The sequence below is a fragment of the Hyla sarda genome, unplaced genomic scaffold (genome assembly GCF_029499605.1).
Source record: "Hyla sarda isolate aHylSar1 unplaced genomic scaffold, aHylSar1.hap1 scaffold_1488, whole genome shotgun sequence".
Lineage (NCBI taxonomy): Eukaryota > Metazoa > Chordata > Amphibia > Anura > Hylidae > Hyla > Hyla sarda.
The window spans coordinates 73,099-87,308 of record NW_026608121.1 but is presented as its reverse complement, the minus strand read 5'-3'; the positions used below and the strand labels follow the sequence as shown (position 1 = coordinate 87,308).

The 14,210-nt window shown below is 45.9% G+C and overlaps 6 non-coding genes across 6 annotated transcripts; all 6 read right to left on the bottom strand.

Moving 5' to 3' along the window:
* Positions 1 to 1,420: 1,420 nt before the first annotated feature.
* Positions 1,421 to 1,611, bottom strand: LOC130308711 (U2 spliceosomal RNA). The gene has a single exon (XR_008857656.1). It is a non-coding gene; the product is annotated as a U2 spliceosomal RNA (small nuclear RNA).
* Positions 1,612 to 3,707: 2,096 nt separating this feature from the next.
* On the bottom strand, positions 3,708 to 3,898 carry LOC130308710 (U2 spliceosomal RNA). Its single transcript, XR_008857655.1, has one exon. It is a non-coding gene; the product is annotated as a U2 spliceosomal RNA (small nuclear RNA).
* A 2,093-nt stretch (positions 3,899 to 5,991) lies between these two features.
* Positions 5,992 to 6,182, bottom strand: LOC130308709 (U2 spliceosomal RNA). The gene has a single exon (XR_008857654.1). It is a non-coding gene; the product is annotated as a U2 spliceosomal RNA (small nuclear RNA).
* Positions 6,183 to 8,273: 2,091 nt separating this feature from the next.
* On the bottom strand, positions 8,274 to 8,464 carry LOC130308708 (U2 spliceosomal RNA). Its single transcript, XR_008857653.1, has one exon. It is a non-coding gene; the product is annotated as a U2 spliceosomal RNA (small nuclear RNA).
* A 2,097-nt stretch (positions 8,465 to 10,561) lies between these two features.
* Positions 10,562 to 10,752, bottom strand: LOC130308706 (U2 spliceosomal RNA). The gene has a single exon (XR_008857651.1). It is a non-coding gene; the product is annotated as a U2 spliceosomal RNA (small nuclear RNA).
* Positions 10,753 to 12,847: 2,095 nt separating this feature from the next.
* On the bottom strand, positions 12,848 to 13,038 carry LOC130308705 (U2 spliceosomal RNA). The gene has a single exon (XR_008857650.1). It is a non-coding gene; the product is annotated as a U2 spliceosomal RNA (small nuclear RNA).
* Positions 13,039 to 14,210: the final 1,172 nt, after the last annotated feature.

Below are 14,210 nucleotides of genomic sequence, written 5' to 3'. Positions count from 1 at the left end.
TGAAGGCCGTAATAGACGACATCACCAAACAGCTCCATAGTCACATACACAGCAAAGGAGAGATGTTGTTTACACCTAGTGATGTCAGTGGTATTGAGTGACATCACAGCACAGTGCTAAGGCTCCTGGGCCTGGACACAGCAGCGGCTGCAATATCTCAACGGAGAATACGTTTATATCTATGTGTGTGTGTGCGCATATATATATATATATATATATATATATATATATATATATATATATATCTCCGCCGAAATCACTTTTAAACCCATTTCCACCTTTTTTTCCCTTCTCTTCCTCTTACTTTTTTTTCACGTTTTTTTACGTTTTTCTCCTTTTCGCCTCTTTTCTGGGCGTATTATTCTTCTTTTTCTTCTTTTTTTTCGTCTAATGCATACCCCATCAGTGCAGCAATGCTTATTCAATACCGCCAGCAGATGGAGACACTGGGGGATAATTTTCTAAGGATTTATACTGATTTTTCCTGTCTGAATTTGTCGCACAGAAAGTTGCAGGCCAAATATGTGTGACATTTCTGCGACTTTAGCTTCTAGAGCATTTTTACAACATTATACATAGGTGCTGAATACATAAAAAGCGACTGTTCAGCGACAGACAAGTCGCATCGGCTGAAAGTAGGCCAGAATGTCAGTCCATGTTGGAGCAGGTTTAGATACAGTCTAAAGCATAGATCTCAAAGTCTGTGCACAGAATTTAGCAAGGGCCTCGCACCTTCTGATGCATCAGGTAGGTGCACAATAGCATAGCCTAACCCTCTGTACTTTGGTCTATATTGATGCGGGACATAGACAGCCAGCTGATGACCAATCCATTAGTGCAATGGATGGCTGGAAGCATTTGTCTTTGCCTTTGCAATACCACAGAAGCAATGCATGGTCAATGTACAGCAATGACACACCTGTGTGAACAGCCAGGAGACCCCCCCCCCCCCCCCCCATGTTATGTTACATAGTTACATAGTTAGTACGGTCGAAAAAAGACATATGTCCATCACGTTCAACCAGGGAATTAAGGGGTAGGGGTGTGGCGCGATATTGGGGAAGGGATGAGATTTTATATTTCTTCATAAGCATTAATCTTATTTTGTCAATTAGGAACATTCAGCACCCACCCGCTATCAAGGCAGCTGCCTATCATGTCATGCCCTACCTGCACAGGTGTGCTGGCTACTCAAATGATCCAATTAAGGAGGCCATTTAGTCAGCAGCAGCAGAAGTCCTGTGCCTGGATGCTCCAACAGGGGCCAGACACAAGCAGAAGCAGAAGCAGCAGAAGCAGCAGCAGCACCACCTTTTGTTTTTTGGCTGCAGCAGCAGCAAGGCCCACAGGGCTGGCTAGCTGGCTAGCCAGCAAGCAGGTAGCAATGAAAGTAGGAATCTTTCTTTTTAACCCTGTAAGGGGGTGGTGCACTGTACCCGAAGATACTGCCATATCGGGTCAATGCATAGGGCGACGGAAGCAAGCTTCGAAATCGGCCCCCGTTCTCAAAAATCCATTTAATATATGGTCCCCAGATAGGGGACGTATCAGATATTAAACTGATAAGAACAGATACTACACTTGATCTTAGCCAAAAGGCCGAGAAGCGATAACCGTGAAAGGGGCGGGCCCAACAAGGTCCCCTTCATGGGCACTATCACTGCTTGCTGTCAGGGAGGCTGCCAGACAATTTTCCATGCACACTCTGGGCTGGGGGGCAGTCAACCACCAGTACACACAGCAGAACCTAAACCCATACCATTATTGCTAAGCAGCAAGACAGGGGCCCATTGCACTCCCACGGGGCCTTTTTAAATGCAATCCATAACCCGGATTTGCCAGGAACCCTTCTTACTCCTCCTACTTGCATGTGACACTGGGCTTAGGATCTGCATAGGAAACACACACACAAGCACACACCTACCTTTGTTGCCTGCAGATGCCTCCTTGGCTGTCCCCAAACGGTATCAAACCAACACCCACGGGAAGCTGTAAGCATAGAGGACATGCCTGCACCCCATTGGACTTACCTGTGTGGGTTAAATCCGGGTTATTTGACAACCTATGGCGGTGATGGTTCTGCTCAGGCAGAGCAGTGCTGATGCTCCTCATAAAGCTGTCGCTGCTGTGAAGGTTCTAGGTGACATCACAAATCCCTATGGTTACATACACAACAAAGCTGGGTTGTTGTTGTTTACACTCTGCAAGGCCTGTGGAAGTGAGTGACATCATAGCACTGTAGTTCTGAGGGTTCAAGATGGATGCAACAATCTCCTGTTGCTTCTATGAAGGCCGTAATAGACGACATCACCAAACAGCTCCATAGTCACATACACAGCAAAGGAGAGATGTTGTTTACACCTAGTGATGTCAGTGGTATTGAGTGACATCACAGCACAGTGCTAAGGCTCCTGGGCCTGGACACAGCAGCGGCTGCAATATCTCAACGGAGAATACGTTTATATCTATGTGTGTGTGTGCGCATATATATATATATATATATATATATATATATATATATATATATATATTTCTCCGCCGAAATCACTTTTAAACCCATTTCCACCTTTTTTTCCCTTCTCTTCCTCTTACTTTTTTTTCACGTTTTTTTACGTTTTTCTCCTTTTCGCCTCTTTTCTGGGCGTATTATTCTTCTTTTTCTTCTTTTTTTTCGTCTAATGCATACCCCATCAGTGCAGCAATGCTTATTCAATACCGCCAGCAGATGGAGACACTGGGGGATAATTTTCTAAGGATTTATACTGATTTTTCCTGTCTGAATTTGTCGCACAGAAAGTTGCAGGCCAAATATGTGTGACATTTCTGCGACTTTAGCTTCTAGAGCATTTTTACAACATTATACATAGGTGCTGAATACATAAAAAGCGACTGTTCAGCGACAGACAAGTCGCATCGGCTGAAAGTAGGCCAGAATGTCAGTCCATGTTGGAGCAGGTTTAGATACAGTCTAAAGCATAGATCTCAAAGTCTGTGCACAGAATTTAGCAAGGGCCTCGCACCTTCTGATGCATCAGGTAGGTGCACAATAGCATAGCCTAACCCTCTGTACTTTGGTCTATATTGATGCGGGACATAGACAGCCAGCTGATGACCAATCCATTAGTGCAATGGATGGCTGGAAGCATTTGTCTTTGCCTTTGCAATACCACAGAAGCAATGCATGGTCAATGTACAGCAATGACACACCTGTGTGAACAGCCAGGAGACCCCCCCCCCCCCCCCCATGTTATGTTACATAGTTACATAGTTAGTACGGTCGAAAAAAGACATATGTCCATCACGTTCAACCAGGGAATTAAGGGGTAGGGGTGTGGCGCGATATTGGGGAAGGGATGAGATTTTATATTTCTTCATAAGCATTAATCTTATTTTGTCAATTAGGAACATTCAGCACCCACCCGCTATCAAGGCAGCTGCCTATCATGTCATGCCCTACCTGCACAGGTGTGCTGGCTACTCAAATGATCCAATTAAGGAGGCCATTTAGTCAGCAGCAGCAGAAGTCCTGTGCCTGGACGCTCCAACAGGGGCCAGACACAAGCAGAAGCAGAAGCAGCAGAAGCAGCAGCAGCACCACCTTTTGTTTTTTGGCTGCAGCAGCAGCAAGGCCCACAGGGCTGGCTAGCTGGCTAGCCAGCAAGCAGGTAGCAATGAAAGTAGGAATCTTTCTTTTTAACCCTGTAAGGGGGTGGTGCACTGTACCCGAAGATACTGCCATATCGGGTCAATGCATAGGGCGACGGAAGCAAGCTTCGAAATCGGCCCCCGTTCTCAAAAATCCATTTAATATATGGTCCCCAGATAGGGGACGTATCAGATATTAAACTGATAAGAACAGATACTACACTTGATCTTAGCCAAAAGGCCGAGAAGCGATAACCGTGAAAGGGGCGGGCCCAACAAGGTCCCCTTCATGGGCACTATCACTGCTTGCTGTCAGGGAGGCTGCCAGACAATTTTCCATGCACACTCTGGGCTGGGGGGCAGTCAACCACCAGTACACACAGCAGAACCTAAACCCATACCATTATTGCTAAGCAGCAAGACAGGGGCCCATTGCACTCCCACGGGGCCTTTTTAAATGCAATCCATAACCCGGATTTGCCAGGAACCCTTCTTACTCCTCCTACTTGCATGTGACACTGGGCTTAGGATCTGCATAGGAAACACACACACAAGCACACACCTACCTTTGTTGCCTGCAGATGCCTCCTTGGCTGTCCCCAAACGGTATCAAACCAACACCCACGGGAAGCTGTAAGCATAGAGGACATGCCTGCACCCCATTGGACTTACCTGTGTGGGTTAAATCCGGGTTATTTGACAACCTATGGCGGTGATGGTTCTGCTCAGGCAGAGCAGTGCTGATGCTCCTCATAAAGCTGTCGCTGCTGTGAAGGTTCTAGGTGACATCACAAATCCCTATGGTTACATACACAACAAAGCTGGGTTGTTGTTGTTTACACTCTGCAAGGCCTGTGGAAGTGAGTGACATCATAGCACTGTAGTTCTGAGGGTTCAAGATGGATGCAACAATCTCCTGTTGCTTCTATGAAGGCCGTAATAGACGACATCACCAAACAGCTCCATAGTCACATACACAGCAAAGGAGAGATGTTGTTTACACCTAGTGATGTCAGTGGTATTGAGTGACATCACAGCACAGTGCTAAGGCTCCTGGGCCTGGACACAGCAGCGGCTGCAATATCTCAACGGAGAATACGTTTATATCTATGTGTGTGTGTGCGCATATATATATATATATATATATATATATATATATATATATATATATTTCTCCGCCGAAATCACTTTTAAACCCATTTCCACCTTTTTTTCCCTTCTCTTCCTCTTACTTTTTTTTCACGTTTTTTTACGTTTTTCTCCTTTTCGCCTCTTTTCTGGGCGTATTATTCTTCTTTTTCTTCTTTTTTTTCGTCTAATGCATACCCCATCAGTGCAGCAATGCTTATTCAATACCGCCAGCAGATGGAGACACTGGGGGATAATTTTCTAAGGATTTATACTGATTTTTCCTGTCTGAATTTGTCGCACAGAAAGTTGCAGGCCAAATATGTGTGACATTTCTGCGACTTTAGCTTCTAGAGCATTTTTACAACATTATACATAGGTGCTGAATACATAAAAAGCGACTGTTCAGCGACAGACAAGTCGCATCGGCTGAAAGTAGGCCAGAATGTCAGTCCATGTTGGAGCAGGTTTAGATACAGTCTAAAGCATAGATCTCAAAGTCTGTGCACAGAATTTAGCAAGGGCCTCGCACCTTCTGATGCATCAGGTAGGTGCACAATAGCATAGCCTAACCCTCTGTACTTTGGTCTATATTGATGCGGGACATAGACAGCCAGCTGATGACCAATCCATTAGTGCAATGGATGGCTGGAAGCATTTGTCTTTGCCTTTGCAATACCACAGAAGCAATGCATGGTCAATGTACAGCAATGACACACCTGTGTGAACAGCCAGGAGACCCCCCCCCCCCCCCATGTTATGTTACATAGTTACATAGTTAGTACGGTCGAAAAAAGACATATGTCCATCACGTTCAACCAGGGAATTAAGGGGTAGGGGTGTGGCGCGATATTGGGGAAGGGATGAGATTTTATATTTCTTCATAAGCATTAATCTTATTTTGTCAATTAGGAACATTCAGCACCCACCCGCTATCAAGGCAGCTGCCTATCATGTCATGCCCTACCTGCACAGGTGTGCTGGCTACTCAAATGATCCAATTAAGGAGGCCATTTAGTCAGCAGCAGCAGAAGTCCTGTGCCTGGACGCTCCAACAGGGGCCAGACACAAGCAGAAGCAGAAGCAGCAGAAGCAGCAGCAGCACCACCTTTTGTTTTTTGGCTGCAGCAGCAGCAAGGCCCACAGGGCTGGCTAGCTGGCTAGCCAGCAAGCAGGTAGCAATGAAAGTAGGAATCTTTCTTTTTAAACCCTGTAAGGGGGTGGTGCACTGTACCCGAAGATACTGCCATATCGGGTCAATGCATAGGGCGACGGAAGCAAGCTTCGAAATCGGCCCCCGTTCTCAAAAATCCATTTAATATATGGTCCCCAGATAGGGGACGTATCAGATATTAAACTGATAAGAACAGATACTACACTTGATCTTAGCCAAAAGGCCGAGAAGCGATAACCGTGAAAGGGGCGGGCCCAACAAGGTCCCCTTCATGGGCACTATCACTGCTTGCTGTCAGGGAGGCTGCCAGACAATTTTCCATGCACACTCTGGGCTGGGGGGCAGTCAACCACCAGTACACACAGCAGAACCTAAACCCATACCATTATTGCTAAGCAGCAAGACAGGGGCCCATTGCACTCCCACGGGGCCTTTTTAAATGCAATCCATAACCCGGATTTGCCAGGAACCCTTCTTACTCCTCCTACTTGCATGTGACACTGGGCTTAGGATCTGCATAGGAAACACACACACAAGCACACACCTACCTTTGTTGCCTGCAGATGCCTCCTTGGCTGTCCCCAAACGGTATCAAACCAACACCCACGGGAAGCTGTAAGCATAGAGGACATGCCTGCACCCCATTGGACTTACCTGTGTGGGTTAAATCCGGGTTATTTGACAACCTATGGCGGTGATGGTTCTGCTCAGGCAGAGCAGTGCTGATGCTCCTCATAAAGCTGTCGCTGCTGTGAAGGTTCTAGGTGACATCACAAATCCCTATGGTTACATACACAACAAAGCTGGGTTGTTGTTGTTTACACTCTGCAAGGCCTGTGGAAGTGAGTGACATCATAGCACTGTAGTTCTGAGGGTTCAAGATGGATGCAACAATCTCCTGTTGCTTCTATGAAGGCCGTAATAGACGACATCACCAAACAGCTCCATAGTCACATACACAGCAAAGGAGAGATGTTGTTTACACCTAGTGATGTCAGTGGTATTGAGTGACATCACAGCACAGTGCTAAGGCTCCTGGGCCTGGACACAGCAGCGGCTGCAATATCTCAACGGAGAATACGTTTATATCTATGTGTGTGTGTGCGCATATATATATATATATATATATATATATATATATATATATATATATATTTCTCCGCCGAAATCACTTTTAAACCCATTTCCACCTTTTTTTCCCTTCTCTTCCTCTTACTTTTTTTTCAAGTTTTTTTACGTTTTTCTCCTTTTCGCCTCTTTTCTGGGCGTATTATTCTTCTTTTTCTTCTTTTTTTTCGTCTAATGCATACCCCATCAGTGCAGCAATGCTTATTCAATACCGCCAGCAGATGGAGACACTGGGGGATAATTTTCTAAGGATTATACTGATTTTTCCTGTCTGAATTTGTCGCACAGAAAGTTGCAGGCCAAATATGTGTGACATTTCTGCGACTTTAGCTTCTAGAGCATTTTTACAACATTATACATAGGTGCTGAATACATAAAAAGCGACTGTTCAGCGACAGACAAGTCGCATCGGCTGAAAGTAGGCCAGAATGTCAGTCCATGTTGGAGCAGGTTTAGATACAGTCTAAAGCATAGATCTCAAAGTCTGTGCACAGAATTTAGCAAGGGCCTCGCACCTTCTGATGCATCAGGTAGGTGCACAATAGCATAGCCTAACCCTCTGTACTTTGGTCTATATTGATGCGGGACATAGACAGCCAGCTGATGACCAATCCATTAGTGCAATGGATGGCTGGAAGCATTTGTCTTTGCCTTTGCAATACCACAGAAGCAATGCATGGTCAATGTACAGCAATGACACACCTGTGTGAACAGCCAGGAGACCCCCCCCCCCCCATGTTATGTTACATAGTTACATAGTTAGTACGGTCGAAAAAAGACATATGTCCATCACGTTCAACCAGGGAATTAAGGGGTAGGGGTGTGGCGCGATATTGGGGAAGGGATGAGATTTTATATTTCTTCATAAGCATTAATCTTATTTTGTCAATTAGGAACATTCAGCACCCACCCGCTATCAAGGCAGCTGCCTATCATGTCATGCCCTACCTGCACAGGTGTGCTGGCTACTCAAATGATCCAATTAAGGAGGCCATTTAGTCAGCAGCAGCAGAAGTCCTGTGCCTGGACGCTCCAACAGGGGCCAGACACAAGCAGAAGCAGAAGCAGCAGAAGCAGCAGCAGCACCACCTTTTGTTTTTTGGCTGCAGCAGCAGCAAGGCCCACAGGGCTGGCTAGCTGGCTAGCCAGCAAGCAGGTAGCAATGAAAGTAGGAATCTTTCTTTTTAACCCTGTAAGGGGGTGGTGCACTGTACCCGAAGATACTGCCATATCGGGTCAATGCATAGGGCGACGGAAGCAAGCTTCGAAATCGGCCCCCGTTCTCAAAAATCCATTTAATATATGGTCCCCAGATAGGGGACGTATCAGATATTAAACTGATAAGAACAGATACTACACTTGATCTTAGCCAAAAGGCCGAGAAGCGATAACCGTGAAAGGGGCGGGCCCAACAAGGTCCCCTTCATGGGCACTATCACTGCTTGCTGTCAGGGAGGCTGCCAGACAATTTTCCATGCACACTCTGGGCTGGGGGGCAGTCAACCACCAGTACACACAGCAGAACCTAAACCCATACCATTATTGCTAAGCAGCAAGACAGGGGCCCATTGCACTCCCACGGGGCCTTTTTAAATGCAATCCATAACCCGGATTTGCCAGGAACCCTTCTTACTCCTCCTACTTGCATGTGACACTGGGCTTAGGATCTGCATAGGAAACACACACACAAGCACACACCTACCTTTGTTGCCTGCAGATGCCTCCTTGGCTGTCCCCAAACGGTATCAAACCAACACCCACGGGAAGCTGTAAGCATAGAGGACATGCCTGCACCCCATTGGACTTACCTGTGTGGGTTAAATCCGGGTTATTTGACAACCTATGGCGGTGATGGTTCTGCTCAGGCAGAGCAGTGCTGATGCTCCTCATAAAGCTGTCGCTGCTGTGAAGGTTCTAGGTGACATCACAAATCCCTATGGTTACATACACAACAAAGCTGGGTTGTTGTTGTTTACACTCTGCAAGGCCTGTGGAAGTGAGTGACATCATAGCACTGTAGTTCTGAGGGTTCAAGATGGATGCAACAATCTCCTGTTGCTTCTATGAAGGCCGTAATAGACGACATCACCAAACAGCTCCATAGTCACATACACAGCAAAGGAGAGATGTTGTTTACACCTAGTGATGTCAGTGGTATTGAGTGACATCACAGCACAGTGCTAAGGCTCCTGGGCCTGGACACAGCAGCGGCTGCAATATCTCAACGGAGAATACGTTTATATCTATGTGTGTGTGTGCGCATATATATATATATATATATATATATATATATATATATATATATTTCTCCGCCGAAATCACTTTTAAACCCATTTCCACCTTTTTTTCCCTTCTCTTCCTCTTACTTTTTTTTCACGTTTTTTTACGTTTTTCTCCTTTTCGCCTCTTTTCTGGGCGTATTATTCTTCTTTTTCTTCTTTTTTTTCGTCTAATGCATACCCCATCAGTGCAGCAATGCTTATTCAATACCGCCAGCAGATGGAGACACTGGGGGATAATTTTCTAAGGATTTATACTGATTTTTCCTGTCTGAATTTGTCGCACAGAAAGTTGCAGGCCAAATATGTGTGACATTTCTGCGACTTTAGCTTCTAGAGCATTTTTACAACATTATACATAGGTGCTGAATACATAAAAAGCGACTGTTCAGCGACAGACAAGTCGCATCGGCTGAAAGTAGGCCAGAATGTCAGTCCATGTTGGAGCAGGTTTAGATACAGTCTAAAGCATAGATCTCAAAGTCTGTGCACAGAATTTAGCAAGGGCCTCGCACCTTCTGATGCATCAGGTAGGTGCACAATAGCATAGCCTAACCCTCTGTACTTTGGTCTATATTGATGCGGGACATAGACAGCCAGCTGATGACCAATCCATTAGTGCAATGGATGGCTGGAAGCATTTGTCTTTGCCTTTGCAATACCACAGAAGCAATGCATGGTCAATGTACAGCAATGACACACCTGTGTGAACAGCCAGGAGACCCCCCCCCCCCCCCCCCCCCCATGTTATGTTACATAGTTACATAGTTAGTACGGTCGAAAAAAGACATATGTCCATCACGTTCAACCAGGGAATTAAGGGGTAGGGGTGTGGCGCGATATTGGGGAAGGGATGAGATTTTATATTTCTTCATAAGCATTAATCTTATTTTGTCAATTAGGAACATTCAGCACCCACCCGCTATCAAGGCAGCTGCCTATCATGTCATGCCCTACCTGCACAGGTGTGCTGGCTACTCAAATGATCCAATTAAGGAGGCCATTTAGTCAGCAGCAGCAGAAGTCCTGTGCCTGGACGCTCCAACAGGGGCCAGACACAAGCAGAAGCAGAAGCAGCAGAAGCAGCAGCAGCACCACCTTTTGTTTTTTGGCTGCAGCAGCAGCAAGGCCCACAGGGCTGGCTAGCTGGCTAGCCAGCAAGCAGGTAGCAATGAAAGTAGGAATCTTTCTTTTTAACCCTGTAAGGGGGTGGTGCACTGTACCCGAAGATACTGCCATATCGGGTCAATGCATAGGGCGACGGAAGCAAGCTTCGAAATCGGCCCCCGTTCTCAAAAATCCATTTAATATATGGTCCCCAGATAGGGGACGTATCAGATATTAAACTGATAAGAACAGATACTACACTTGATCTTAGCCAAAAGGCCGAGAAGCGATAACCGTGAAAGGGGCGGGCCCAACAAGGTCCCCTTCATGGGCACTATCACTGCTTGCTGTCAGGGAGGCTGCCAGACAATTTTCCATGCACACTCTGGGCTGGGGGGCAGTCAACCACCAGTACACACAGCAGAACCTAAACCCATACCATTATTGCTAAGCAGCAAGACAGGGGCCCATTGCACTCCCACGGGGCCTTTTTAAATGCAATCCATAACCCGGATTTGCCAGGAACCCTTCTTACTCCTCCTACTTGCATGTGACACTGGGCTTAGGATCTGCATAGGAAACACACACACAAGCACACACCTACCTTTGTTGCCTGCAGATGCCTCCTTGGCTGTCCCCAAACGGTATCAAACCAACACCCACGGGAAGCTGTAAGCATAGAGGACATGCCTGCACCCCATTGGACTTACCTGTGTGGGTTAAATCCGGGTTATTTGACAACCTATGGCGGTGATGGTTCTGCTCAGGCAGAGCAGTGCTGATGCTCCTCATAAAGCTGTCGCTGCTGTGAAGGTTCTAGGTGACATCACAAATCCCTATGGTTACATACACAACAAAGCTGGGTTGTTGTTGTTTACACTCTGCAAGGCCTGTGGAAGTGAGTGACATCATAGCACTGTAGTTCTGAGGGTTCTAGATGGATGCAACAATCTCCTGTTGCTTCTATGAAGGCCGTAATAGACGACATCACCAAACAGCTCCATAGTCACATACACAGCAAAGGAGAGATGTTGTTTACACCTAGTGATGTCAGTGGTATTGAGTGACATCACAGCACAGTGCTAAGGCTCCTGGGCCTGGACACAGCAGCGGCTGCAATATCTCAACGGAGAATACGTTTATATCTATGTGTGTGTGTGCGCATATATATATATATATATATATATATATATATATATATATATATATATATATTTCTCCGCCGAAATCACTTTTAAACCCATTTCCACCTTTTTTTCCCTTCTCTTCCTCTTACTTTTTTTTCACGTTTTTTTACGTTTTTCTCCTTTTCGCCTCTTTTCTGGGCGTATTATTCTTCTTTTTCTTCTTTTTTTTCGTCTAATGCATACCCCATCAGTGCAGCAATGCTTATTCAATACCGCCAGCAGATGGAGACACTGGGGGATAATTTTCTAAGGATTTATAGTGATTTTTCCTGTCTGAATTTGTCGCACAGAAAGTTGCAGGCCAAATATGTGTGACATTTCTGCGACTTTAGCTTCTAGAGCATTTTTACAACATTATACATAGGTGCTGAATACATAAAAAGCGACTGTTCAGCGACAGACAAGTCGCATCGGCTGAAAGTAGGCCAGAATGTCAGTCCATGTTGGAGCAGGTTTAGATACAGTCTAAAGCATAGATCTCAAAGTCTGTGCACAGAATTTAGCAAGGGCCTCGCACCTTCTGATGCATCAGGTAGGTGCACAATAGCATAGCCTAACCCTCTGTACTTTGGTCTATATTGATGCGGGACATAGACAGCCAGCTGATGACCAATCCATTAGTGCAATGGATGGCTGGAAGCATTTGTCTTTGCCTTTGCAATACCACAGAAGCAATGCATGGTCAATGTACAGCAATGACACACCTGTGTGAACAGCCAGGAGACCCCCCCCCCCCCCCCCCCCCATGTTATGTTACATAGTTACATAGTTAGTACGGTCGAAAAAAGACATATGTCCATCACGTTCAACCAGGGAATTAAGGGGTAGGGGTGTGGCGCGATATTGGGGAAGGGATGAGATTTTATATTTCTTCATAAGCATTAATCTTATTTTGTCAATTAGGAACATTCAGCACCCACCCGCTATCAAGGCAGCTGCCTATCATGTCATGCCCTACCTGCACAGGTGTGCTGGCTACTCAAATGATCCAATTAAGGAGGCCATTTAGTCAGCAGCAGCAGAAGTCCTGTGCCTGGACGCTCCAACAGGGGCCAGACACAAGCAGAAGCAGAAGCAGCAGCAGCACCACCTTTTGTTTTTTGGCTGCAGCAGCAGCAAGGCCCACAGGGCTGGCTAGCTGGCTAGCCAGCAAGCAGGTAGCAATGAAAGTAGGAATCTTTCTTTTTAACCCTGTAAGGGGGTGGTGCACTGTACCCGAAGATACTGCCATATCGGGTCAATGCATAGGGCGACGGAAGCAAGCTTCGAAATCGGCCCCCGTTCTCAAAAATCCATTTAATATATGGTCCCCAGATAGGGGACGTATCAGATATTAAACTGATAAGAACAGATACTACACTTGATCTTAGCCAAAAGGCCGAGAAGCGATAACCGTGAAAGGGGCGGGCCCAACAAGGTCCCCTTCATGGGCACTATCACTGCTTGCTGTCAGGGAGGCTGCCAGACAATTTTCCATGCACACTCTGGGCTGGGGGGCAGTCAACCACCAGTACACACAGCAGAACCTAAACCCATACCATTATTGCTAAGCAGCAAGACAGGGGCCCATTGCACTCCCACGGGGCCTTTTTAAATGCAATCCATAACCCGGATTTGCCAGGAACCCTTCTTACTCCTCCTACTTGCATGTGACACTGGGCTTAGGATCTGCATAGGAAACACACACACAAGCACACACCTACCTTTGTTGCCTGCAGATGCCTCCTTGGCTGTCCCCAAACGGTATCAAACCAACACCCACGGGAAGCTGTAAGCATAGAGGACATGCCTGCACCCCATTGGACTTACCTGTGTGGGTTAAATCCGGGTTATTTGACAACCTATGGCGGTGATGGTTCTGCTCAGGCAGAGTAGTGCTGATGCTCCTCATAAAGCTGTCGCTGCTGTGAAGGTTCTAGGTGACATCACAAATCCCTATGGTTACATACACAACAAAGCTGGGTTGTTGTTGTTTACACTCTGCAAGGCCTGTGGAAGTGAGTGACATCATAGCACTGTAGTTCTGAGGGTTCAAGATGGATGCAACAATCTCCTGTTGCTTCTATGAAGGCCGTAATAGACGACATCACCAAACAGCTCCATAGTCACATACACAGCAAAGGAGAGATGTTGTTTACACCTAGTGATGTCAGTGGTATTGAGTGACATCACAGCACAGTGCTAAGGCTCCTGGGCCTGGACACAGCAGCGGCTGCAATATCTCAACGGAGAATACGTTTATATCTATGTGTGTGTGTGCGCATATATATATATATATATATATATATATATATATATATATATTTCTCCGCCGAAATCACTTTTAAACCCATTTCCACCTTTTTTTCCCTTCTCTTCCTCTTACTTTTTTTTCACGTTTTTTTACGTTTTTCTCCTTTTCGCCTCTTTTCTGGGCGTATTATTCTTCTTTTTCTTCTTTTTTTTCGTCTAATGCATACCCCATCAGTGCAGCAATGCTTATTCAATACCGCCAGCAGATGGAGACACTGGGGGATAATTTTCTAAGGATTTATACTGATTTTTCCTGTCTGAATTTGTCGC